Raw genomic sequence first — 25,567 nt, forward strand, 5'->3', positions numbered from 1 at the left:
AGAGCCTCCCCTCACCACTGCAAAAAACATCTTTATATCTAATCTAAATCCATCCTCTTTTAGTTTAAAACCTTTACCCCTCATCCTGTTGCAACAGGCTCCACTAAACTGTTTGTCCCCAGCACTTCACCCAAATTGGCTAATGGCTCTCCAATTTTCCATTCTTTTCCCTAAAGAATCTTTCAAATGCATTAAAAAAAAGAAAAAAGAAAAAAAAAAGGAAGCAGGCTTTTTTCCCCCCAGACCTTTCCCTGTAAAATAATCTTGCTTTTCTAAACAGTCACTGTGCTCTACCCCAGCTAGGGACCCCCAGGCAGGGCTGACTCCACACCACCCTGGCTTTCCTGTGTAGCAGGACTCGACTGTTTTCCCCAGGGATAGGACACAGGGAGATGGTTTCCTCCCTGCACTGAGTGAGGAAATTTCCCTTGTTTCAGAAGTGACAATAAAAGCTGGGAAGATGCTGAGTACATCTCTGCTTAGCTTGGCTCCTATGAATAATTATTAGCAGGTCTTTGGAGCTAGACCAAGAGTGAACAGGCACAGCCCTTCAGTCAGCAGATATTCCAGTGCCCCTTCTTCTGCTGCTGAAATAAAACGTCTAATTTAACTCAATTTCCAAATTATATTAATTAAAAAGTACTAGCAGCACAATTATGTGCACTCCGCAGAGAGAAACTGCTCTTCATGAAAGGCCTGCTTTTGGATTCCAGATAATATAGTTTCCAGCAGATAATGTTTAATTTCTCTATAATAATCCCATGTTCCCCAGCTGGGCTTTGTTCACAGGGGCTGAAGTGCAGACAGTTAGAGCAATAGTAGTTGTTCTTCATTCCATCATCCATCCAGGTCCTGGAGCAGAGAAAATCCATGACATTTTCAAGGTGTGGTGATGGGAAATTATTTTCTACACTTTTAAAGAACAAAAAAGTCTGGTCCCCTCTCCCAAGCAAGGTGTGTTCTCCTAAGAGGGATTTGATTTCAGAAAGGAATGAACTTTGCTACAAAAACACTGAATATATCTTCTATTTGCTCTCTTCAGTACACAGCAATTTAAATGGAACAAGAAATTATCAAGAAATAAGGTATGCATGGCAGGACATGAAAGGTGGACAAATTTAGTTGCAAGCATTTAAGAGCAAAGGTAATTAAGGGTGTGGGACCTGGGGCTGTGGTGGATTCCTCATCATCTGGAGTCTTTAATCAAGCTGTTTCTCCTTTTTTTTTGGGTGCATTTAATAGAGGCTGCTAAAACAGTGTGCTGGGGCTTTAGTGAATTGGTGGGCATTGTTTGGGGATTACAGGGTGGGGCTCTGTGGGCTGTGGGAGAGAAGACATCAGAGGACACCATCCCTCCTGGCCTTGGCTCAGCAAGCCTGTTCCTGCTCACCTTGGGAAAGATCCACCTGCAAACATTGCCTCGGAAATCCTGGATAAAATTTCTGGGTGTGCTCAGGTGCAAAGGTAAGCGCCAAACCTTGCGGCACCCCTGGCTGTGGCAGGGCTGTGACCACCCTGCCAGGGCACTGTCCCACTGAAGGTACTGGGGAGAAAACACACAGGAAAAATGAAAACAAACAAACAAACAAACAAAACTATTAAAAAAAGGTACAGAACCCCACAATGGTTAGGGTTAAGAAAGGACCTTAAAGGTCCTCTAGTCCAACCCCCTGCCATGGGCAGGGACACCTTTCACTAGACCAGGTTGCTCCAAGCCCTGTCTAACCTAGCCTTGGACACTTCCAGGGATTCTGTCTAGATGGAGAAGAGTTTTGTGTTTTAGTAGATGTGGGTTTGTATGAATTAATGTTTCTTTCGCCAAGAAAGTTTGGACCATGTGATCCTTGGGGACTCTGCAGACTGGAATTCTGTGACCCCTCGCAGTGCTGGCAAGCCCAAAGACCAGGTAACACATATAATGGTCACAAGCAGCTAAGATACTTCCAAAATATATAAGGAGCTTTCTTTTTACCGTTTTCAGCATTAAATTGTGGTTTCTCCGTGTCTTTGCCTTTTGCTGCCTGATTCCTGTGGGGTCAGAGGGTGTGGCAGAGGTGCTGGAACACCACATCCACATAATAGATGGGAATGTACTAGGAAGAAATACAGGAAAGATCCACATACTATAAGGGGAAAGCATACAGGAAGGAGTTGCTGGCTGGGAGGGTGGGCAGGCCCTGGCACAGGGTGCCCAGAGCAGCTGTGGCTGCCCCTGGATCCCTGGAAGTGTTCAAAGCCAGGCTGGACAGGGCTTGGAGCACCCTGGGACAGTGGAAGGTGGCAGGGGGTGGAATGAGTTGAGCTTTAAGGTCCCTTCCAACACAGATCATTCTGAGACTCTCTGATTCTCTGGTGTTACTCCCCATAAAAATGGGAATATTAAAATCCTCAGAGCAGCAGAAGCCCTTTCTGTCTCTGGGAGAGCAACACCTCCAGCAAGCACCAGACTGAGGAGCTCCTCCCTGCTCCCGCTGGACTCACAAACTCCGTGTCAAGCACACGTCCTTGAGACCCACAGCTCCATCCTGCCCCATCCCCTTCCCTCCTCCTAACACCACCACCTCTTTGAGACAAGAGAAGGGAACTGTCTGCCTCTCCTGCCCCAGCAGCACCACATCCCACGCCCCATCCAAGGGCAGCTCCGGCTCTGAACAAAGCAGGCATCACCCTTGGAAACCGCCCTGGGCTCCTGCTGCAGTTCACGGCAGGTGAAACGTGGCAGCAAAGTTTACATAAAACATAGTCAAACAGAGCTGCATTTCTGCCTCTGAGCCATCAGCTGTAGCAGCTGATATTTTCTTGGCTTTCTACGGGATTTGTGCCATAGTTTGTCACACAGAGAATAAATTATAGGAATTCTTGTGATCTCGCTGAGAATAGGTTCTCAGTACAGTGACCCTGATAGTCCAGCAGCCTCCTCTTCCAGCTCTTTTCCCACATCTGAGCCTTTGCTGGCAGCAGCCAAGCCTCAGAGACACCTGAGTCAGGTCCTGGATAAGCACTCAGAGGAGCAGATCTTGTTCCCCTCACTTCTTCCAGCCTTGGATGTGTTTGCTCATGGAGGTTATTCCCGTTCAACGCCTGGCCCGAGGACACCCAGCAGAAACACATTTCTCCACAAATGCTGCTGAAACACACAATTTATTAATTTTTCTTAGACCTTTGGACCGTGTCTCTGCAAGGCCAGGCTGGATGGGACGTGGAACAACCTGGTCTAGTGGAAAGTGTCCCTGTCCTTGGCAGGGGGTGGAACAAGGTGAACTTTAGTGTCCCTTCCAACCCAAACCATTCTGTGATTTTCTGATTCTTAGAGACCATAACCCTCAGCATCTCCAGCCATGCAGTAGCCATATTCCTGCCATATTCCAGTATCATATTCCTGCCTGGAGGACTTTTCCATTACAGATGTTGCTGCCATTATTCCCATCCCATCTTCTGTCTGGCAGCAGTTACATGCAGAATGGACATCAGGGTATTTTTCCTATGGATTGGGGAGAGCGGGGGGAGAAATCTCATTTTGTTAAAATTAAAAAAAAAAAAAAAAACAACAAACAAACAAATTAAAAAAACCCAAATTTTAAAAAAGAGGGTTTTTTGGTCTGTCTTGTGTATAAACCTTTTCCTCCTAGTCAGAGTTAAGTCTTGGTGGAATGCCCCTTTATTGACTTGATCTTTGGTTAAGCACAAACACAAACATTCCTGTGCTGCAGAATGCCATTTGCTGTTCAAATGTGAGTCCTGGGGATGCTGGTTTGTACCCAAAATGGGACCAGCATCACAAACAGAAAGGGCTCTGCTTAGCTGCCCGAACACTGATGCTTTGTGCCATCAGAGACACCCTAAGGCCTCTGCCTGGTCACACGGATGACACAGCACCTCCAGGACCTCCACTGGAGGGGGGACCTTAGAGAGATCTCTAAAATACCTCAGTTTCTAAACCAAAACCAAACTGTACAAGCCCAAACCAGGTGTCTGGGCCCAGCACAAACCAAGGAAACACTGGAAAGCCACACTCATTCCACACTAAGGTTCCCTTTCCCTCCCCAGCCTCCACTATTGCAGCCCCCCTGGTTTTTCCCCACCTCTTCCTGAAAGGAGGGAGGGAAGAGGTCTCTGCTGTCTCCAGCCTGCACAACACAGCCTTGGATGGGGCAGGAACCCTCCTTGGGAGATGCCCAACCTCTACCTGGAGCACAAGGAAAGGGGCAAACTTCTGCCTTGGCAGGAAGGAGCCTCTCTCTCCCTGCAGAGACCTGGGAGGTGGTTGGGGTGAACCTCCTCCGTTGTTTGCCTGACAGGGATCTCCCTGCCCCTTTGACCCCCATCAAGCTTTAGGATTTGAGATACTCCTAGTCAGCTGAATCCTTTCACATCCCAAAAGCCTGGACCCCCTGGCTGTGTTAGCAGAATTGCACTATTGCACTGTTGGTTCCAAATGCTTTACAATCACATCAAGCCCAAAGCCTGAGGTTTAAATTTTACCCTGCCTATGAGTTAGGTAGATAGACCAACAGGAATGGGAAAAATAGGAAATAAACAAGGTTCAGTGTTCAGGTGCTTAAAACTGGGTAGGGAATAGAGTGGCAAAAAGCATATTTTATTTTAAGTGAAAAATCCTCTTTCTCCATGACTCTATCACAAGAAGATGGGATGAAAAATGCCATTAAATGTAGAATTGGGGTATCTGTGAGATCACATTTGACGCACAATCTAGACAGAAGAGAAAAAAAAACCTGCAAGCAAACTAATGCCATCAGAAGTGGTTGCCATTAACTACAGCATTGAACTGAAGGGTCTTGGAATGATCTTGAATGAGTATGTCCTTCAGGAATTCAGAACAAATCTCAGGCTCAAACCACTCAGCCTCAAGGCTGGAGCCCCTCTGCTCTGGAGCCAGCCTGGCAGAGCTGGGGCTGTTCAGCTGCACAAGAGAAGGCTCCAGGGAGAGCTCAGAGCCCCTGCCAGGGCCTCAAGGGGCTCCAGGAGAGCTGCACAGGGACTGGGGACAAGGCATGCAGGGACAGCACACAGGCAATGGCTTCCACTGCCAGAGGGCAGGGACAGGTGGGAGATTGGGAACTGGGAATTGCTGGCTGGGAGGGTGGGCAGGCCCTGGCCCAGGGTGCCCAGAGCAGCTGTGGCTGCCCCTGGATCCCTGGAAGTGTCCCAGGCCAGGCTGGACAGGGCTTGGAGTAACCTGGGCTAGTGGAAGGTGTCCCTACCCATGGCAGGGGGTTGAACCAGGTGATCTTTGAAGCTCTTTTCCAACCCGAACCATCCTGTGAGCTCCTGCTCTAACAGTGGCTCAACAGCTCCAAGGGAGGATTTTACCCATCACCTATTAAACAACAGAGCTGGAAGCAAACAGCTGGCTCCCCACGGGCCTGTGGTGCTGTAGTCCAAGGGAGGGGCCAAAACAGATGATTGCTCCCTAAAAATTAGACTTTACTCTCAGCATACCCCCTGCAAATAGCCTATCCCGGACAACCTTCATCCTCCAGGCTCTCCTGGGCAAACCCAGTCCAGCCGTGGCAAGTGATTTGTGCATGGGTGGGCAGATGAGAACTGCCTCCCTTGTGAGTGGAGAGACAGGACAAGGGGGACAAGGAAAAAAACTGCTAAATCAGTGTCTTTGGTGTTTGCTGCCCTCTGAGCAGAGCCTGTGGTACCTTGCAGAGGCAGTTGGGCACCACGTGGTCCTCGCAGGGTGTCTGACACCACAGCACACCCCACACAGCCCATCCCTGTGTCCTGCACCAGCTGTTCCATCTGCAGTCTTTGCAGCAGGTGTGGTGCAAGTGGGCTCGTGCCTGGTGCTTTTCCAGCCTGGTGCTCCCACACCCACATTCTCCTGCATCCCAGCAGCCTCCCCATCCTGATGCTCCACATCCTGGTGCTCTGTAATCCCCTCCCCTGTCCCAGTGTTCCTGCAGCCCAGTGCATTCCGGGATACCTTCCCCGATTTTGGTGCTCCTCCATCCTGGTGCTCACCCCATCCCAGAACTCCCATCGCAGTACCCATTCCAGGCCACATCCCCGTGTTCCTGCATCCCATCACCTTCCTCCATCCTGGTTCTCCTTCATCCTGATACTCACCTCATACTGGTCCCCCCAACACAATACCACTGTTCCAGTGTCCCCATCCCAGTACTCCCATCCCAGCTCTCTCATCCCAGTTCCTTCATCCCACTACCTCTATCCCAGTATCCTCATCCCAATACCATCATCCCGGTACTCCCACTGCAGTTCCTTATCCCAGTTTCCCCATATTAATACCCCCATGCCAATTCTCTCATCCTTGTACCCCCTTCCCAGTTCCTCCATCCCAGCATCCCCATTCCAATACCCCCTATCCTGTTTCCCCATCCCTGTACCCTGTCCCTGTTCCCCCATTGTTCTGCCCCCATCCCAGTACCCCCATTCCAAAACAGCCATCGCAGTATCCCCATCCCTGTTTCCCCATCCCAGTACTCCCATCCCAGGGTCCCTGTCCCTGTATCCCCATCCCAATATTCCCATCCCTGTTATCCCATCCCGGTACTCCCACTGCTATTCCCCTATTCCAGTACTCCCATTCCAGTATCCCCATCCCAGCATTCCCATCCCAATATTCCCATCCCTGTTCCCCTATTGCAATATCCCCATCCCTGCATCCCCATCCCAACATTCCCATCCCAACATTCCCATCCCAGCATTCCCATCCCTGTTCCCCCATCCCAACATTCCCACCCCAATATTCCCATCCCTGTTCCCCTATTGCAATATCCCCGTCCCTGTATCCCCATCCCAACATCCCCATCCCTGCATCCCCATCCCAACATTCCCATCCCAACATTCCCATCCCTGTTCCCCCATCCCGGTCCCGCCTCTCCCGGTAGCGCAGGGCGGTGGCGCTCTGGCGCCCTCTGGTGGCGGCTGCCGGAGCCTTCGGGCAGCGCCTCTGCCCGAACGCGCAACCCCTGCCAGCCCCCCAAACCTCTAACAGCCCCCCAAATCCCTGCCAGCCCCCCAGACCTCTAACAGCCCCCCAAATCCCTGCCAGCCCCCCAAACCTCTAACAGCCCCCCAAACCCCTGCCAGCCCCCCAAACCTCTAACAGCCCCCCAAACCCCTGCCAGCCCCCCAAACCTCTAACAGCCCCCCAAACCCCTGCCAGCCCTCCAAACCTCTAACAGCCCCCCAAATCCCTGCCAGCCCCCCAAACCTCTAACAGCCCCCCAAACCCCTGCCAGCCCCCCAAACCTCTAACAGCCCCCCAAACCCCTGCCAGCCCTCCAAACCTCTAACAGCCCCCCAAATCCCTGCCAGCCCCCCAAACCTCTAACAGCCCCCCAAACCCCTGCCAGCCCCCCAGACCTCTAGCAGCCCCCCAAACCCCTGCCTGCCCCACAAACCTCTAACAGCCCCCCAAATCCCTGCCTGCCCCACAAACCCCTGCCAGCCCCCCAAACTTCTAACAGCCCCCCAAACCCCTGCCTTCCCCAAAACCTCTAACAGCCCCCCAAACCTCTAACAGCCCCCCAAACCCCTACCTGGCCCCCAAACCCTTGCCAGCCCCCCAAACTTCTGCCATCCCCCAAACCCCTGCCTGCCCCTCAAACCTCTAACAGCCCCCCAAACCTCTAACAGCCCCCCAAACCCCTACCTGCCCCCAAACCCTTGCCAGCCCCCCAAACTTCTGCCATCCCCCAAACCCCTGCCTGCCCCTCAAACCTCTAACAGCCCCCCAAACCCCTGCCTGCCCCTCAAACGCCTGCCTGTGCCCCAAACCCTTGCCTGCCTCCCAAACTCCCACCTGCCCCCAACACTCCTAACAGTCCCCAAACCTCTGCCTGCACCCCTCAAACCTTTGCCTGCACCCCTGAGTCCCTGCCTGCCCCCCAAACTGCTGCCTACCCCCCAAACCCCTGAAAGCCCCCCAAAACCCTGCCTTGCACCCCATAACCTCTGACAGCCCCCCTGAATCCCTGACTGTGCCCCAAGTCCCTGACTGCCCCCCAAACCCCTGGCTGCACTCCCCAAACACCTGCCCTACCCCTCAATACCTGCCCACCTCCCCAACCCCTGCCTGCACCCCTGAACTTGCCCCCATTATGAACCTCTGCCTGCCCCCAAACCTGAACCTGCCCCCATTATGAACCTCTGCCTGCCCCCCAAACCTGAACCTGCCCCCATTATGAACCTCTGCCTGCCCCCCAAACCTGAACCTGCCCTCATCATGAACCCCTGCCTGCACCCCAAACCTCTGCCTGCCCCCATCATGAACCCCTGCCTGCACCCCAAACCTCTGCCTGCCCCCTTCATGAACTCCTGCTTGCACCCCAAACCTGAACCTGCCCCCATCATGAACCCCTGCCTGCACCCCAAACCTCTGCCTGCCCCCATCATGAACCCCTGCCTGCACCCCAAACCTCTGCCTGCCCCCCAAACTCCTGCCTGCACCCCCAATCTCTTCCTTCACCCCCCAACCCCTGCCTGCACACTCACAGCTCCCACTTCCAGACAGATGACATGGGGGACCCTTTGAAAAACCCACAAGGGCACCTCCCCAACCTTCCCTACAGCACCACGGGGATGGGACCTCCCAGTGTTATGGAATATCCCATGGGAAGATCATAGAATCATGGAATCATTTGGGTTGGAAAAGCCTTCTGAGAGTCCAACCATTCCTCCAGCACTGCCAAGGCCACCACTGTCCCATGTCCCCAGGTGCCACATCCACACAGCTTTTAAATCCCTCCAGGGAAAGGGACACCATAAGAGCCCTGGGCAGCTGTGCCAAGTCTGGGAAATCCTTCCAGTGAAGAAATTTTCCCTAATACTCAATCTAAACTTCTCCTGGTGCAACTTGAGGCCATTTCCCCTCCTCCTGTCCTTGGAAGCAGAGCCCGACCACCCCCCCGCCAGCTGTCCCCTCCTGTCAGGAGCTGTGCAGAGCCAAAAGGTCCCCCCTGAGCCTCCTTTTCTCCAGGCTGAGCCCCTTCCCAGCTCCCTCAGCCTCTCCTGGGGCTCCAGCCCCTTCCCAGCTCCGTTCCCTGCCCTGGACACGCTCCAGCCCCTCAGTGTCTCTCTTGTCCTGAGGGCCCAGAGCTGTCCCCAGCACTGGAGGCGCCTCAGCAGTGCCAGCACAGGGACTGGGGCTGTGTCACAGCCTGGCTGGGACAGCCCAGGGGCCACTGGCCTCATGCCCACCTGGGCACCCTGGGCTCATGTCCACTGGCATTAACACCCCATGGCCTTTCCCAGCTTTCCAGCCTCTCTGCCCCAGCCTGGAGCATGCCATGGGGTTGGTGTCACCCAGGGGCAGGACCCAGCACGTGGCCTTGTTGGCCCTCATCCCACTGGCCTCAATCCCATGGATCCAGCCTGTCCTGGTCCTTCTGCAGAGCCTTCCTGCCCCCCAGCACATCAACGCTCCCACCTAACTTGGTGTCACCTACAAAATGACTGGGGGTGCCCTCGATCCCCTCATCCAGGTTGTTGATAATGGGATGAGAGTAGGAAGGATGTTGAGAGTGGTGGGGGTGGGAGCAGAGTGTGTGTGTTCCCAGCCATCCCTGGGGATGCTCCTTCCCCCAGTGACCTGAAATGTGACAAGCAAATGGGTCCCTTTGCTTGCAGTGTCAGACCATCCTGGCAGGGGTGTCAGAGGAAGGCTTGAAGATTTCTTGCTTGGAGCTTTAACAGGTACCACTACTTTTGGGGAAAAGTTTGGGAAAGGGAATGGCCAGCAGGCAAAACTCACTGATGATGATGGTGGAGACCACCAGAAAATCCCACTGCACCTGCTCCCCTCCCAGCTACCGCACATGGCAGGCTGGATGTGTCTGGACATTCTAGATGCTGAGGCAGCTCTCACCACTGCAGAGATGCTCACCACTGAGATTTCAGGACTCATCCAGGGTCCTGAGCTCCTGGAGAGCAGTTTAGGGGTGGTTTCCCCTGCCCAAAGCACCCTGAGGGCGAAGGCATCCCTGTAAGATCCCTCCAGGGCTCACTGTGGTCAGACCCATTGCAGACCAGGTACCAGCCTGGCTGCACTGGGCTGCAGAGCTCAGGATGGGACATCAGGCTCTGCCCCCCACCATGGGGACAGGTGTCACCTCCTAATCCTTTAGGGATGGGGACTGCTTGGGAAAATGCCAGGAACTGCACATGAAGAAGTGACCAAGCTTCCAGCAGCCATGAGTGTGCATTTGATGGAGCTCCCAATTAATTTTCCTTTGGCCACCCCCTCCTCCAGGAACACAGCTCAGGGCCTTCCTGAAGCCAGGGCTGGAGTGGAAAAGGCAGAGACACACTGCAGCAGCAAGTTCCATAGCTGCATCTTTGCAAGAAGATACTTTAAAATTTGCTTTAACTTGCTCCTTAACATCCTGTCTTATTCTTTCCCTGGAAGTAATGAGTATTTTGCTCTCCAGAGCCTGTCTCCACACCCATATGTCATTGTGTCCTCTCTGTTCTCAGACTTTGTGGGCATAGCTCAAAACCTGTTCCACTTCCCTGAACACCATTTGCACCGGGGAAAGTGCTGTGAGATGTAATTGGGGCTGCAGCTTATGTCAAATAATGACAAATAATTTTCAAGTGCAGGACTCTGCCACAAAGCCAAGGTCTGGTGGGGCACTGGGAAGTTCCTCCACACACACAGGAAACACTGCAGAGCTATGTCTGCGTGGAGCTGGCCTCCCTGCTGGAGCAGCTGGCCAGCTCCCAGCCCTGCTCTGTGCCAGGGCTCTCTTCTGTGCTCCTGGACATCCACCCAGCATCCCAAACCAGAGAGACTTGGGCTTTAAATGAGGACCTTGTATGTGCCTGTGGCTGATGAAGCTGGTGGTCTGATGGGTGCTGATGGGGTGGGTGGTGCACAGGCTGCTCTGCTTGGCCCAGATGCCCCCTCGATGGCCACAGTTCCCCCTTGATGGCCAAGGTGGCCCCTTGATGGCTATAGTAACCTCTCAATGTGGTCATAGTGGCCACAGCACCCTCTCAGTGGCCCTGGTGCCACACAGGGCATGGCATTTGGTGGCACTGGAGTGACACTGAGCTCACAGAGCTATCTTTTTCTCCAAATGCATCTGAGCCAAGGCCCTGGGTCCTGCTCTGTGCTCAGGGGTTATTATCTACTCTCTCCACCATTTGAAGAAGGGTCTGTCCAGGCTCTTCTTGCTCTTGCCACCACCTCCCTGTGCGTGGCTGTCCTTCACAGGGCACAGCTGGACATGCCACATGCTCCATGTGTCCCTGAGCATGACCAATGCTCTCACGGCTTGCTCTTGGCTCTGGTCAGCACTCGTCAAGAGGACAGAAATCAGTGTCCTGCTCCCAACCCCGACACCTTTGCAACCCCTCCAAGTGCTTTTCTGCCTCCCCCAGGAGGCACAAAGAGGGGTAGGAAATTAGGGTTGGGGAAAATCCACCTTTCATGAGTTCCCTAGGAATGGAAAATAAGATAGGAAGTAGCTTGGTGAGCAAATATAACATGAGGACCGTGTTAAACAGCAGGATAAGGTGGAGGCCAGATGAATGAGAGGGGAAGAGGGGCTGGAACACACTGCCTCCAAACCAGGCACTGTGGGAGAAAGGTCCTGCTTGCCTGCTGGGATCTGCTGATGGGGAGGACTGGAAAGGGACTGGAAGGCCTCAGGGATCTCCTGATTTTGTATGAAGGGGGGTGGGGGTGGGTCTCAGCTCTGGCTGTGCTCTCTGGTGCTGGCCTGGCTGTGGGCAGCCAGCTTCCAGCACTGCGGCTGTATTTTCCCTTAATTTTGGTTTCTCAGCCATTTTACCAAGGAAGTAATTTGGGAGGATGGACGAGAGGGTTAAACCCAGCTGACAGCATCACTGCTATGCCATCCACAGCTGTACACAGCAGCTTTCTGCTATTTCAGTCCAGCTACAGCCACCACTGTAAGCTCTCTGTGCAGATACAGTTTATATCTCCACTGATGGCAGTCAATCAAAGTAACAAAATCCTTATTTTCCTTCTCCCTGCCCCAGCTGTAGGAACACAGCAGCTAGGTGAACACTGAAACCCTGAAGGCTGATCCCTTCCTTAGCTCTTCTTTTTTTTGGGGAGAAATTGTTCCCTGTGAGGGTGGGCAGGCCCTGGCACAGGGTCTCCAGAGCAGCTGTGGCTGCCCCTGGATCCCTGGGAGTGTCCCAGGCCAGGCTGGACAGGGCTTGGAGCAGCCTGGGACAGTGGAAGGTGTCCCTGCCCGTGGCAGGGGGTGGGACTGGATGGGCTTTAAGGTTCCTTCCAAACCAAACCATTCTGTGACTCAGTAATTCTGTGATTCTCTTGCTTCCTGGTGTCCTGGTCCATAAGGAACTCCTGGCCCTCCACAGAGGATAACAGGGCTCCCATTCTTAACAGGGACTTGCTGCCTCGCCAGCCAGGATTTACTATCCCCTCTAGACCTCTTGGAGATCGTTCCCGTTTTTTTCTCGCCAGGAAGCTGCTGCCGGGGAAGGCTGAGGTGTTTGCCTGGGCTGTGGTTGTGCAGGTGGCCACACAGGGGTGCCAGAGACTGTGCACAGCATCCATCCATCTACCCGTCCATCCGTCCATCCCTCAGCCCGGCACCGAACCGCCTCAGCCCGCGCTCTCCTGCTGCTGCAGCCCGACAAGCTGTCCTGTCAGTGGTCCTGCACCCTGGGCCCTGCAGCCCCTTCAGGTCTGGCAGGCTGTGACAGCCGGGATTGCAGCTCGGCTGGAAATGTCAGAGTGACGGGCGGCTGCGAGACTCAGCGACTGCTTTCAGTGCAGAGCAGGACACGGAGTTTTACAGAACCACTGAATGGCTGGGGTTGGAAGGGACCTTAAAGGACCTCAAAGCTCATCCCACTCCATCCCCTGCCTTGGGCAGGGATACCTTCCACTATCCCAGGCTGCTCCAAGCCCCATCCAACCTGGTCTTGGACACTTCCAGGGACCCAGGGACAGCCACAGCTGCCCTGGAAAATCCGTGCCAGGGCCACACCAACCTCAGAGACAAGAATTTCCTCCTAATAGCTAATCTGAATATCACATCCTTCAGTTTAAAACTTTTCCCAACTGCCTATCACTATCTTCCCACGTAAAAAAAATCTCTCTCCATATTTTTTTATCGCCTCCCTTTAAGTACTAGGATACTCTACAAAGCCCAGGCAAATCAACCCTTCAACAATCTAGTAATAAAAAAAGAATAATGCTGGATGCTGCTTAGCCAAGTCCTGTCCCTTTGGTGTAACATCTTCTTGTTGTGTTGTCAGATGGTAGTATTTGTGGACAAAAGGAGTAATACAGGGCTTAGAGCAATTTATAATGAGCAACTCCTGGTTGTAAGGGAATTCTCAGCCTCCTCAAACCCTGATTTTCAGGGGCAACTGAGAAAGACCAGACAGGTGTAGAGGTGGCACTCAGGGATGTGGTTTAGTGGTGGTCTTGGCAGTGGGGGAATGGTTGAATTCAGCACTTTTAAAGGTCTTTTTCAACCTAAATATCTGTCACTCAGTAGAATTGTGTGCTGCTTGTTGCATGTGTGCTGCATCCTGGTAGATTCTCCTTCTTTATTCGAAGATCTTGCTGGATGCTCCTTGGGCTCTTCTCCCTTGCCATCCTCTCTGCTTCATTTCCTTAGAGGAAGAAGACATCTCCTGGACCACAATTATTAAAATATACCAAGTTTAACGAGCATTTCAGATGCCCAGATGCTGCCGCAGTGGGCGTGTAGCTGGCCATAAGTGTGCTTGAGTACAGGCATTGCATAAGGCACCTCACAAAGGCAAGGAAGAGTCTGCTGAAGGAGCTCAGGAGAGGGGGAGAACAACAGTAACAGCTGGATGAACAAGGAAAGCTCGCTGGGAGGCAAAGACAGAGGTGTTTTTATAAGCTAAGTATGCCTCCACAAATCACAGAACTCCTGCCAGTACCTTGACCTCTTGTGTTAATGACAAGGCAGGATCTGCAGGCAATTAAACAAGGAGCCAGACTGAAGCGCTGCCAAATCTCCCAAATTTATCATAAAGCCACATAACAACGTTACTCAGGGCCCTGCTCCAGGGGCTTAGAGCATTGCATTTCCTCTTCATTATAGAAACAACCTCCTCACTCCCAAAACAGTTAAGTTTCTAGCCTCCCCAAAAGGCGGGGGAAAAAAGGAGCAGAGAAACCTGGAAAATAGGAACCAAGTTTAACCTCACTGTTGAAAAAAACCCTCAAAGGAAAAGACACTTGGAAGAGTCAGGGAGGATGGTGGGGCTGACTCATGGTATTTGAATGCTCAGGGTTGGCAGCACTGCCTGTGGCATTTCTGTTCTAGTCCAGCTCATGGAATCCTGGAAGTTTTGCAAGACACAGTTAGATGATTTCTAGACCAAATCTATGCTTCAGTTCAGAGAGTCCATGCAACCCTGCTCTGATTGCATGGTGTGACATTGATTTTTAAACTTCTGTTCAGGAATAGAATGGAAGGATAACTGCAGAACAACATCCCTGCCACTACCCTTGCCCTACAGCCAGCACTGGAAACCCAGAGCAGTACTGGAGCGAGCACTGATCCTGAACATCTACTCCAAAGGCCTAACATGCTCCAAAGGCCATGCAGTCATTTCAGCTACAATCTAACTTGGGGACAAATCCACAGAAAGCTTCTGCAACCCCTCCCAGCACTTAATGCGGCATGTTAGCAACAATTAAATTCTTCAGGTGATGGAGGAAAGCCTGTGGGTTTCACAGAGCAGGTGTACTCCTGTGCCTGGGTCTCCCAAATGCAGGGGGCAGGAGCAAGATGCACACAGCCCATCAGGGGTGTGCCCCTCCATCCCTCAGGCACCCAGCTCACGTGCAAAATCTCAGAACAAGGCTACGATTGTGCCATGAGCAGACCTCGAGCACCAGGTCTGGAGACCTCTACTCTGTCAGGCTGGGGCAGAGTAGCACAGCCACGAGTTGGGACCATCAGGAAGAGGTGGACACCGCTGGGTGGGAGCAGGATGAGCTGGGAAGAAAGGAGGAATTACTGATTTCAGGCTGCTATCTGCGTAGGGTATGGCTCAGAGCTGGACAATTGGATCTGGAGATGCAGGTCCCCCAGCGCTGCTGTCTGAGTTGTTTTGCTGACCCAAGGCAGCTAAAAATAGAGGCAAGTGGATAAAACATCGCCCTCTCTCCTGACAAACCACATTAGTAACTAAGTGTGGCCTCAGAGAACCAGATTAGCGTGGCACAGCTGGATCCTCCACAGCCTGCCCGATGCCCGTCCTGCGGCCAAGGGACTCCATGACACTGCTCTGCCTTATCCACGTTTCAGGAACCTCCCCTGACAGCCTTCCCCTTGCTCAGATGCAGAAAAGGTATTTATTTTCTACCTGGTGCTTTATTTGGATCTAAGGCATAAGGGTACCTTTGGGATTCCTAGCCCTTCACCATCTTGAAATGTATCTAATAGGTTTAGAGGAGGAGTTAGGCAGAAGATGGAGTTTCTTTAAGAAAATAAATTTAACCTCTGCCCATTTCCTGCCTCACCATGGATGAATGATCATAGGAAAACACATCACCAGGTTGTTCCCAGCATCCTTCCCAACCCCACATTTATCAGGGTGAAGTGAGACCCCAGCACGGCTCTCGGTCACTGAGCCTAGAAAAGCTGGAGAGGTAATTTATGGCAACCTGTCCCTTTTTGCCCCAGAATTTGGCCTTCACTCTCGGGGGAGCACAGGACTTTTCACTGCCTGGCTGCAGGAATGGGGAAGCTGCCCCAGCCTTAAGGGGCTCCTGAGCCTCACCAAAAGCCAACAATAAAACCTCCTCATGCTCTTTTTGCCAGGCTCATAAACTGGCCTCTGCCGAGCAGTGTCCTCAGCCTCCAGCCTCATTCCTTGCTCTCTCAAATTATGCACTTCTTCTTTATTCCTCACTCTTTCTGCTCCTCCTGGGTCTCCTCCTCCAGTCCAGGGCTGCAATTAAAAGTCCAGATCTCGTCCGTTTCCCATGGAGAGAGTCGCAGAGTCACTGCTGCCAGAGGGGGGATTTCAGACCTTCTTCTGTGATGTGTCTCACCTCCAGTCCTTGGCCTTGCCTAAACTTTCCCAGCCCTTTCTTGTGGCTAGGAAGAGAGCTCTTCTTAGGATGCATCATCAAGAGACTTGGGTAAATCTGGAATGCAGGTGCCGTTTCCAGCAATGTAAAGTTTCCCTGGAGCATTTGGCTGTCTCCTAATGGGAAAATTGTCTGCTAGGATGAATCGAAGAGCCCAAAGCTCTGAGCTCTTTGAAAAACATTACGCCTGAGTCTACGGTTCGAGGCAGGTAAGCAACACGGTTTGCGTTTGGGGTTTTTCGGTAGAAAAATAACCAGAGGTGCAAAGATCCTGAAGTACACAACACACCTGCAGCAAAATTTTAGCTATCTCCCCGGCTTCTCACTGCTGCCATGCTTTCCCATTTCCTTCTGTCACAGCACAGGAATGCTGCACGCAGCTGGAATACAACTCGGTGAAAGATGCTGTGGATAATATCCTCGCGCTGCACACCAGCACTCGCCAATGTGACCTTGGTTAAAATTGGAAGCCATCCCAGATCTTTCCCCTTCACTAATATATTTAGAAGCCTGTGCTGAGCCTGGCAGAGCAGCACTAACCTGTGCACTCACGGGGTGTCAGAATAAATGTGCCGTGATAGATAGCTTAGGAATTGCAAGGCTACAGCAGAGCAGCAGGCGTGGGATTGAGCTGGGCGTGGGGATCCAGGGGCCATCATCTGGGCCTTGGGTAAAGGCTCACAGAGGGACAAATGATAAACTGCCCATCCCAGAGGCTGCCCAGGGATGTGTGTGCTGGCTTTGAGGGAGTCTAATGCATCACACTGCTGGGACTGGCTCCAAGACACCTTTCAGAGCTGTACATGAGGCTCGGGGTTTTGAAGCCTTGTGGAGATGAATGCCAGGATTAGCCTCTCTTGTGCACTTCCCAAATCTTTCTGCCACTAGAGTGAAATACCTTGGCAGGACATTATTTTTCTTTCAGGAGCATGAGAGCTGGAAGCAGCAAGCAGGGAGCTTGCTGGGGAAAGTCTTCCTACCCTGGCTATTCTGGAAGTGCCTGATAATAGTTATGAGTTATAACACTTCAGATTATCGGGGCTCAAGGGAAACCTTCAGGTGACAGACACAAGGACTGTCACCACCTCCTAGGCAGGACAGATAAATCTGTGTATCACCTTCCTAACCCTTGTCCAGGGAGATGCCATCAGAAGAGAGAATAGCTCCTCTCACCTAGTTCTGCAGCTCTTTCTAGTGCAATCACCATGTAAACAGGAACACATAGGAATGACAGATAAAGCCTGAGCGACCTGGTCTAGTGGAAGTTGTCCCTGCTCATGGCAGGTGAGTTGGACTAGATGACCTGTAAAGGTCCCTTCCAACCCAAACTATTCCAGGATTCTATGACTCTATGAAAATAAGGAAGCTGAGAGCACCAGCACAGCTAATTGGAGAAGCTTAATGACATCCTACCACAGCTGAGTAACTCTCCTCACATGTCATCTAAGCCCACAGGAAGTGCCAGGTATTTCAACACATTAACTAGTGATCACTAACAAAAGGGATATAGGTGTAGAGCACAGATACAGAAACCACAGCTCTCCTGGTGATTGTGAACTCAGGGGTCAATCCTCTTGCCTCTCAGAGCTCAGGGAATTATCAAATGTTTTGGGTGGGAAGAGACCTTTAAAGGTCAACTAGTCCAACCCTCCTGCAATGAGCAGCAACCTCTTCCAGTAGATCAGGCTGCTCCAAGACCTATCCAGCCTGGCCTCGATGTGCAAGCTTAAAATCACTTGTGGTGCTGTCTCCTTGCAGAGCTGCAATGAGCTCTACCTGTAGGCATGATTACTTATGGAAAATCTTGGAGGACTCCTCCATGAATAAGGTCTAGCTAGGTGATTCGGCATGACTGAGATAAAACTCATTTCCAGGCATAGGAAGTAGGTTCACAAACAGCTTTTTGTGCATGGTTATTTACTGGACCAGGCTGGTTGAAGTTGTATCTGCTGTGTTCACTAATGCTGCGTGTAATAACACAGAGCATCTCCTAGGTGTTGGTCACCAAGTGATGGAAATCAGGGGCAAGGCAGATTTTACAGCTTGAGGAAGCACCTCAAAGCTCAGGGGGTTCAGTGGCCATGCTGTTTTTGTCCCTTGTTCCTCTTCCCACCAGTATAATCTCCAAACCCAGACTCCTTCACATTATTAGCCTGTTCCTGGCTATTTTGGACCAGCCACCAAGCCCTCTCAGCTGCCTGGAAATTGGTACCCATGCTCACCAGGTTGCTGCTACCCAGTGCCTGGTTTTATTTTTGTCTTCTTGCATCTTATTATCAATATCTAACAAAGAACTTGCAGAACTCCTGCCCCACACAGGGCAGATCTGTGGCTGAGCTCTGCTTTCACTGAGGCAATGCCACATCCAGCTGCAGTGAAGCAGGACTGAGACAGTGACACCAGTGATAATTTGCTTTGCAGTGACTCATTAATGAAGAGAAAAGTGCTCAGAGGCGACAAAATTCCTATTAAGCAGCATTAGACCTGTTTAGTTATGTTTCAGAGATAATTGCTTTAGCGACACATTCACATTTCTAAAGTGCAAAAACAATAGTTACTTTTTGCAAATGTTAAGACATTTCTCCTGGAAAAGACAAGGGAGAAAGGAATGAATTCCTGCTTCAGGAAATGCAGGCACATGCATCACTGAAGGGAAAAAATGAAGATTTCAGCTTGGAGCACATTTAAAAATAGAAAGATGGGGAAAACCATCCAGGGATCTTCTCTGTATGAGGTTGTGCTCCTGCTGGAAGAAAGGGCTGTCTGCTGTAGTCAGCCCTGCTTGGGAGTGGTTTGGTACCTCTGCTGCAGAGATAATTCTCCTGAGCATGTTATCAGGTGTTGGAAACTCCAAGGTCACAGCTGCCAGGCCAGGCTCCCTGTTAATGCCTGGTACTGACTTTGAAGGACCTTTTCAAGGGAGTCTAAACTGATGGGAGGGTTTGCTGCTGCATCTTACCCCTGGCCACACGCCACTCAGACATGAGATGAGTGAGTCAGAAGCTAAATTGGTACCCCTCAAAAAAAAAAAATCACTTAAATAACACAGAATCACAGAATGGGTTGTGTTGGAAGGGCCTTAAATATCATTTGTGTAGTTCTGACACTCTGCCATGGGCAGGGACACCTTCTACTATCCCAGGTTGCTCCAAGTCCTGTCCAACCTGGCCTTGGACACTTCCAGAGATCCAGGGGTAGCCACAGCTGCTCTGAGCCTCTGTGCCAGGCCCTCCCCACCCTCACAGCCAGCAATTCCTTCCCAATATCCCATCTGTCCCTGCCCTCTCATAGTGGGAAGCCATTCCCCTTTGTGCTGACCCTCCAGGCCCTTGTCCAAAGTCCCTCTGCAGCTCTCTCTGAGTCCTGTTAGGCACTGGAAGGCCATTATAAGGGCTCACTTTATGCCAAGCCAATCCACCAGACACTAAAGGTACTTACCTCTATCCACCTCCTACCCTACAACATCTCATGCACCTCCTGGCTTCAGGTGACCCAGATATTTCTCTGGCCTGAAGAAGGTTTTGGGCCCCAGAGAGCTTGTCTAGTTTTTCTGACTCTACCAGTTGGCCTAATGAAAGATATCATCTCTCGACAGACACACACCACTGACTTCAAGGAGACCTTGCATGTAGCTGGATCTGCTCAAGATAACCTGTCACTCCTCCAGCTTTGTGCTTATCTGTGGGAACAGGGTGTGTGCAGCAGGAGCCTCGCCTGGGTCTCTGGGTTTCCCTCCCTCTTCTGCACCTGAATGAGCTTATTGTTTGTGCTTCTTTGTCTGTTGGAGGGGAGGAAGGAGGCCTGAAATGAATTGGGTCAAACAAGTTTTTCAGCTGCGTGCAGGTTAGGAGAGGCCACAAGAAAAGAACCACAGCCCTTTGAAGTCAGGCTGCTCCTTTTCTTTTTCATGGGCTGTTTTTTAATTCTGACAGTGAGTGATACTTTCTCAGATGGAGATCAATTCACTGAACACGAGAACAAAGGCTCTATAAACACACCACTATCTAAGGGCTCCCATTGCAGTGACATATCATTGATGGAAGACAGGAGGCAGCTCCAACTAAATCATGTCTACAGTAAGGGCAAACTTTTACTCCAGGGCCTTGCATGCTAAAAAACACAGGGACTGGGCAGGAATGAGGGTATGCCCCTCTCCATTCCCATCTGCCTTTAACAGATATTGGTAGCTAGGAAGAAAATTAATTTCTTGTTCCAGCTGGTGAAATGCCTTCTACTGCCTGGACATCAGCTTTGCCATTCAGAAACAGCAGGAAACCCTGAGCTCCTTCCTACAGGACAGAGCTGCACCCACATATCACCTCACCACCAGCAGCTGAACCTCTGGACCTGAGGCTGCTGCTCAAGAGGACAAAGACAATGCCAACCCTGCCAGAGACAGTGCAGCCAGTGAGTGACAGGGAAAGGCAGCCACCACCACTGAAGCCTCTCTGCCTGAACCCATGTGGCTGTGGAGCTGTTGTCCCAGGAAATTCCCTGCTTCCTCGCTTTCCTGCCTTGTGGGGATAATCTGCTGGGAACTTACTAATGGAAACGAGTATTTCCCTTTTAGCTTTATCACTTGTACTTAGATGTCGAGGTAGTAAGTACCTTCAAAATGCTTGGCCAGGCTGATGGCATTCAATCCATGGAAAGACTTAAGGGCAGGAGGTCTGCAACTGAGATACGTGTTCTTCAGGCTCCATTGCTCCCTGGGCAGTGACATGAAGGAGGACACTGTTGATCCAGAAATTCCACAGTCATCGCTCCTCATTAGTCATGGTTTAGCTTCTGGTTTCCTTTGTGTACAAAGAAGGTCCTTGGGCAGAATCTGTGGGGCTGTGGCAGTTTTCTCTTTAACTTAAACAGTCCTAAGAGCAGGGACTTGGTCTTCTCCTTCTAGATTAATGCCTAGGCAATGAGCTGCAAACTCACATGTTCTCTCTGTCTCACTCTCCTTGCCAGTTAATTATTTTATACAAAATAGAGAAAGAAGCTGAGCAAGCCCCACTCCAGAATAACTTGCCAGATGGCTCATCTCCTCAAAGCTGGGAAGGGGTCTTCAAGGTCTCCTCAGGCACTTCCAGATTGGTGTGCTGACCCATGGGTTCATGAGTAAAAAAGGTGCAGCTTCCCCATGGAACTGTTCTGCAAGAAAAGAGTGAGCTTGTGCATTAATCTGCAGGAGGTGGCGCAGCACACGGTCCTTGGAGAGCAAGTGCACCACCGTGCTGGCCGTGGTTCCATCATCCCCATGATTTCCTCATCTTCTCCCAGACAGCTAAGATGGTCACACCACTCAGACCATGATGATTTGATCAGCTAAGCACACACCCAGACCTGCACTCAGGATTAGATTTACCCACTGTGTTTGCTGTGAATCCTCAAGCTCAGATGAAGATGGCATTAGGCTGATCTCTGAAGCTCTTCCCCCTGTGGTGCAGTCCAACTTTGACCACAAAGATCACCTCACTTGGGACTGAGGGTCTCCTACAAACGTGGAGCACAAAGCTGAGCTCTCCTCTAAAGCACTTGCATCTATGCAAATGAGGCTCTGCACTCATATCTTGACACAGGCTGGAGAGCTGGCATCACAAAACTCAGATTTCTTCCAAACTGCCGCCGGGCCTCCCTATGGACATGTTGGAAATGCCAGGACACTTCCTTGGGGTTTTTAAAGAGCCTTTCTGGGATGAATAACAGAACCTGCAGAAAGGTTAGCATGAAAATAGCTGTGGAGCAAGAGCATCTGTGGGGGACGTGTAGCCAGGGGTTCAGTGTCACCGATTCTGCGCAGCTGTCCTACAGCTAATGCAAAACTCTGTATTCTGAAAAGGTCAAAAAGATAATTAAAGATACAAAAGACCAGCCCTTCCCAGTATTGAAGCAGATGCTCAGCCAAAACATTTGCCTGTAAGATTGTATTTCCTTAAGGTTTATTAACCATTAAGTGTTTTTAGGGACGGGATCATAAAGATAATGAACTAAACGACAAGTAGAGTCAAGATTCCTTCGCAAATTATTCCTGTTGGGTTAGATAAGTGTTTGAAAAGCAAAATGCTTTGCTATGATTTTTCAAGAACAGGAGACCCTGAGCTCATCCCTGGCTGCTCTTCTCTGCTTTAACTTGCTGCTGAAGACAGGCAACCTGCTGGGTTAAGGGGAAAGTGAGCAAAGCAGGCGCATTGGACCAGCAGCAGGATGGTTCAAAGCAAGGACTGTCTCCCTTTCAGCAATGCCAGCTAAAAGAATTGCTTCTGTCCCCACCCTGACTGCTCACTACATCACCCTGTGCTTTTCAATTGTCCTAGGCAGATCACTGAACTGATCCAGGTGAAAAATAAAGAGTGAAGGGGTTTTGGGTGGAGGGGGAGGGATGTCTGCTGCCAAGAACAGTTTCAATCAAATTAACTAAATTTTCAAATGCAGTCGTGTTAGAAAACATTACTTTTAATCTTGTTTTGCCATGAAAATTATTTTTTTCTAGGCTAATTATATTTTTGTACATTTTGGCTAGTACGTGGTATGCCATCAAAGTGGAGATCATTCAATATCCTTCACCAGAGATGAGTAATAACACATAAGAAAAATGGGCAAAAAATCACAGCAAATCTTGTCTGGGGTATAGGGAATTAATGAGCTCAACAGCTGAGGCTCCCCCCCAGCTCTGTCTTGCGATGACTCTGGGAGAGAAACACATATTTTGGTCACCATATAAATGAATACCCATTTTTCAGCACTTTAAAACATACATGTTTTGCATTATGGAACAATGGAAGCTGCACATGTGTTTGCCCATTTGTCCCAAATCACAGAATTTAGTGGAATTTAATACAGTGGACAAATGGGTTATTAATGAGTTTATTCAAACTTATTCTCATGGACCCGTGCCCCAGCAAGCAGTTTATAGGGGACCACCCTGTTTTGAAGGATGAGAGAGTCAAACAGCACAGACATGGGCTGCTCCCAACCAGAGCTTTCAGGGATGAAGCCTAAACGTGTCAGATAAATAGAAAAGGAAACACCAGTTTGTCTTAAAGCTTAAATGAAGAAAGTCTTGTTGTCCATGAACCAATTGACAGATGTACGTAGCGACCACAAACAAGATTTTTAGAACTAGTGGATTTTCATACCTCTTTTTTTTTTGTTAATATACTCGGAGGATTAATACATACTATGTTTCTTATTTAAAGCCCACTTTGTTGCAGTGGGCTATCCTCTTCAGAGACTTGGATGAAGGCTTTGCCTTTGAGCTGAGCTAGGCAAGCAAATGGAAATGAAATAAATAGTCTTCCATCTGTGGAGAAGCTGGCTTCTGTCAAAAGGTGCAGTTCCTCAATAAACCAAGGCTTCACCTTGAGTGTGACTGCTCCACCGCTCCGGTAACATTTGCAAATTCAGTAATTAAGGAAATTTAGTAGACTGTAATAAGCCTAGGACTTTCAAGAAGCTGTTACCCTTTATTTTTAAAGGTGTATGTAATTTACATACAAAAGTCTTCTCTAGGTAAAAACCATTAAAAGACATCATTGGTCTCCATCCTACTGCATCTGAAGTAGGAAATGGGGATTTTGTTTCTGTGTGCATGTAAGGTTGAAATCCAGGGTGGGGAAATGAAGCTTGTTCTGCTCCCTGACAGAGATTTTGGGGATATCTCTCCTGGAGAATCTCTGGAAGGGGTGGAACCCCTCTGGGAAGGGGTGACTGAACATCCCCACCACTCTCCTGTGGTCCGTTCATCCAGAAAACCTGGCTGAACACCTGAGCTGAGCAGCAGAAATGGCCCATCCCAGGACAATCAGAGTTGCATGAACACCAAGAGGAATATGAACACCAAGGGTTCACTTCAGCTACCTAAAGGTTGGTCCCCAATGCCATGTGAGATACTTTAGGTACTGAGACAGAGACTGGTGGGCATGACACAGATGAGATTTGTCATGGAGTGGTGGCTGAAGGCAAGGCCAGAGATGGCCTCAAACATATCAGTTAACAGAAAAGACCCTTTTTTAGGCTACGCACAGATCTGAGCTACAGCCACGCTCCTCTCCAGTGAGGATGGAAACCATGTGGGCTATGAGACTCCAGTTTTTGTGCCTGTTCCAATTCCCTTGCAGGGCAAACAATCCCAAAACCTGAAGGTTTCCAGGGCAAGGCAATTGGATGGAGCCCATGGAGAAGCCCCCAGGACCTCTCGACTAGGTCAGGCCTTGCCTGGCTCCTGCCTCATCCACCACCCAGACCCAGAGGCATCCAGTGCAGCAGGGGCTGGGCAGGGAGAAGGGCTGGTGCTCTTTGTTCTCTGATTGTTCCCAGATACTGCGTGAGGCATTGAAATACTTGGCACGGTGAGGAACACGCGCTCGTGTACGCAAAGCTCAGAGCAGAGACGCAGGAGTCATCCTAACCTCTGCCTTCCTCTCCTTCCCATCACGGAGAGGCCATTCTATCCACTCAGGCTAATTCATAAAAGCGAATTAAACCCGTGGGCCCCTCTCGCTTTTCAATCCCCTTCTCATTGTACCTGCTAACGGCAGCTTACGCTACACACAGGGAAGGCCAGCAACAAACCCATCTGAGGAACCAGCACCCAACCCTTTGTGTGCATGAGCTTAAGAGGGACTCCCGGCAGAGCTGTGCTAAGCTCTTTTTCTCCCGGAGGCAAAACCATCCTTCCCAAACTACACTGCAGCCCATTTATCCTGGCCCAGAGCCTGGGAACAAGAGACTATTGCTAAACTCAGACAGCCTCTTGAACTAGGGATGCTGCTCTGTGCCATTTCCCCCAAAGGCAGGTTGTGTCAACGCCTTCATTCTTAACAACCTTCCCTCCACTGGATGGCAAAAGTGTGTTTTTGGCATCTGGATGGCAGCATTATAAAGCAAGATAATCTTCTTGCCAGGACAAAGGAGTCAGATGCTATCTGCACTCGAGTCCACAGGGTATGCTGTAGGGCTGTGTCCAGACACCCAGTGCAAGCTTTAGATGTCAGAGGCAGGGTGCCGGGAGGAGCAGCCCAGAGCTCCAGTCAGTTTGCCCCAAGTCTCTGCAATGCCATGCTGCTGGATAGAAAATGTTCCCATGGACACCCTGGATCAGTCAGTACATCTCCATCACATACCAGCTGAAAGCATCCTAGACATGCTCCTGAGGCACTCCTGCTTTCCCTCAGAAATCGCCTTTGGGATGACGGCACGGCAACCAAACTTTGAGAAGAAACTCTCCCTGCATGGGAAGGCTGCTCAGCTCAGCTCTGACCCAATGTTGGGGGCAGAGGATCTTAGAATCATAAAATGCTTTGACTGGGAGGGGTTAGAGCTCACCTCCCTTGACACCTTCCACCAGCCCAGGTTCCTCCAAGCCCTGTCCAACCTGGCCCTGGACACTATCAGGGATGCAGGGGCAGCCACAGCTGCTCTGGGCACCCTGTGCCAGGGCCTGCCCACCCTCCCAGCCAGCAATTCCCAGTTCCCAACATCCCATCTGTGCCT

Source organism: Vidua chalybeata, chromosome Z (assembly GCF_026979565.1).
Source record: "Vidua chalybeata isolate OUT-0048 chromosome Z, bVidCha1 merged haplotype, whole genome shotgun sequence".
Taxonomy (NCBI): domain Eukaryota; kingdom Metazoa; phylum Chordata; class Aves; order Passeriformes; family Viduidae; genus Vidua; species Vidua chalybeata.